Source organism: Plecotus auritus (genome assembly GCF_963455305.1).
Source record: "Plecotus auritus genome assembly, chromosome: 3".
Taxonomy (NCBI): Eukaryota; Metazoa; Chordata; class Mammalia; order Chiroptera; family Vespertilionidae; genus Plecotus; species Plecotus auritus.
The window spans coordinates 172,802,878-172,805,970 of record NC_137772.1 but is presented as its reverse complement, the minus strand read 5'-3'; positions in this window follow the sequence as shown (position 1 = coordinate 172,805,970).

Sequence of the window (3,093 nt, the reverse complement as noted above, 5' to 3'; positions counted from 1 at the left end):
AATCCGACTTCCACTTGCCCCCACCCCTACCATACTCCTGATCTACAATCATTTGGTCCTCAGAGAAGACAGTTTCTTTGTTATTTATGAAGTAAATCAGAAAGATAATAAAAGTTATATTTACAAACACACGTTTTGGGATTTTCAAACCTGATTTAGATTGTCAATATGGTTTCCCACAAATTCTAACCAGGAGCTGACTCTTTTAGGAGTCCCTGGATTCCTGAAGGGTAACGTTTATTCTTTGAGCCATTGGGAGCAGAGACAAGCAAGGACACCAGGAAGGCATACAACCTGAATTGGTTAAGGCAGTGGTCGGCAAACTTATTAGTCAACAGAGCCAAATATCAACAGTACGATTGAAATTTCTTTTGAGAGCCGAAAACCGACTTCTGCGCATGGGTCACGAAGTTTCAATCGCACTGTACGTGCGCGCCCGCACGTGGTATTTTGTGGAAGAGCCACACTCAAGGGGCCAAAGAGCCGCAGTTTGCCGACCACTGGGTTAAGGGAATAGAGAAAGGTACAGGATACATTCTTATTCCCTCAACTTGCGCCACCCTGTGGCTATTTGCAGAAAGTCAGAGACCAACAATCCTTTCAGAAATACAAGTGTGACTACTGGCTGACATTGCAGGACCCAAATTACGGAAGGGGTGTCAGACCCAGATCTTCAAACCACCACTCAGGATCCATATTTGAAAAGCAACCATTTTATTAGAATCAATACAAGAGTATGAAAAGAGGGAAAACAGGAGGGTAGAAGAGGGGGAGAGAATGAGGTCTGCATTGGATGTCAGTTGTGGAAACACATAAATTGCCTACTTTGGAACATTTATATTTAAAAGGTGAACATATATATATATCTCACTTATTCTACAAAAATTAAAAATCAAAAGCAGACATGTTTGGCTGAAATAAAACCAAGAAACACAACCAATACTCCCCCACAAACCAAAAAGTCCGTAGAGAATTCAATTTCCCATGTTCCATTCAGAAATCTGGCTACAAAGTGTGATTTGTTCTGCTACTCAGGATGGTATGGTGCTGAGAAACCCAGCTCTTGAGTCTCTTAGATCCCATCTGTGGGAAATGGGTGAGTCAACTCCTGGCTACTCGGCAGGATGTCAGACATGTTCTCCATCCTCCAGAACTCCACAGAACATCTGCCACCAGTGCTGGGTCAACAGAGGAGCAGAGTCCACAAAACACGGAGAACCGGAATGTGACTGCAGCAGGAGGCCAGGACCTTGTGCTTTTTCATGGGTTACACATCTAGGGCCAAGGAGGGGGGAAGGAGAAAGAGCCCTATTGGGAAGAGGAGCTGGGTGAGCCCCTAAACTGAGATGGAGAGTAAGGCTCTTGAGCCCACACCTGGGCAAATACAAAGCATCCAAAATTCTCCCAAACTACAGGAAAAAGTCAGTCGGGTTCACTGTGGACACTGTGATGCTGAACGCAGTGAACTGGATGAAGCTTTAAAGCATATCAATGTCCAATTCCGAGTATTTAACATACCCCTAGAAAAAATTTCCCAATGTGGCTCTTTTTTGGTGAGGGCTGGAGAAAGTGGTTATGTTTTTCAAACCAGGTGGTTTCTGTGGGGAGGTGGAGGCTTGGGTATAGGTACCATGAAGGGCTGCAGTGTCCCAGGTGTCTGGGGGTCAGTTCGGGGAGTGATAAGCAACAATATAAATCAAACCCAATGTCTTTACTTTGCTTCTGAGACAGCTCAAGTCTGTTCCAAGTCCCTGGGGTATGGGACCTTAATTCCCAACCTGCAGAGAGAAACAAGCAATAGCTCCCCTGCCTGGTGACCCCCGAATCCAATGCTCTTGGGTCTGAAACAGCCTCTCTGTGGATGCGAGATACAGAAAATACTAAGTGCCTTCCCCCCAAACATCCTAAGTCTGGACTATTAAGACTCCAACATTCACAAAAACACTGTCAACATCTGAACTAGCAGCTTTGATGAGGGGTGGGGGACAGAAAACTTTCTGAGCTCCAACCTTGGGACAACTCAGTGAGGACTAAAGCCTATGTCAGGCCTGGACTTAGGCTCAAAGCATCCTCCATAGAGGACCCTAAAGTATTCTATCAACTTTGATTTACAATGCCTCACAACACCCCTGTGAGGTAGGTCAGTATTATTACCCCCATTTGACAGATGGGGAACTGAGGCATTGAAAGGAGTGACTTGCCCAAGGTCAGCCATTATGAATCAGTTGAGGAGGGTGGCACACATAGTCAGCATCCACTCAATTCTTATTCCACTCCCCTGAGCATCTGATTTCTTAGAGTGCACTTGGGAGCAAAAAGAAGCTGGTTAAGTACACATTGCTCTGCAAACTAGGTCAACTCAAGCAACCCACATGTATTAACTGAGGGCTATTATGTATCTAGCATATGTGAGGAACCTTGGAGAAACAAGCTGCTTCTGAAAGCCTTATGTTAATAGATATTTTGAAAATAAAATTACATTTAAAGTAGTAAGGTGAAGGACTAAGTCACACTGATTTCCCAAAGTTCTGCACTGAGTAATCCAAATTCTTAAAATCCAGAATGAAGCAAGACCACACTCAACCAGGAAGATTAGAATCATTCCCCCAGCAGTGGTCTTGGTAGAGCTCTGAGCTGCAAGGTTGGTGGGGAAAGGCTAACAATAATGGTGACAGCTGCCACATCCTCTTCAGGCTAAACTAGGAGCATAGGAACCCCAGCACCACCAACCTCCCTCTTGCAGCTTCTAGAAGACAATCCTAGAAGACAGAATCTTACCAACCTTTCTAGACTTTGCTCAACTTCTGGAGTTGCGGCATCTTTAAGAACAGCTCAAGATTAAGGATAAAAATGGTGACCCTTCTCCCCCTACTTTTCATTTCAGGGAGGGGGGATAAAGTATTCTCTATAACTAGTCATAAGACTCTTATAATATTCTTTCCTCCTGCCAGTAACACTTTAACAAAAAGCAAAGCAAAAAACACTTTCCCCCGCTCTGTTGGATTTACAGTGGATTCTGGTAGAAATCATTATGATCCTCTCCCTAAAACTAGTGAGGAGTGGGGCATTAGACTAAATCCACAGCCTGCCTTG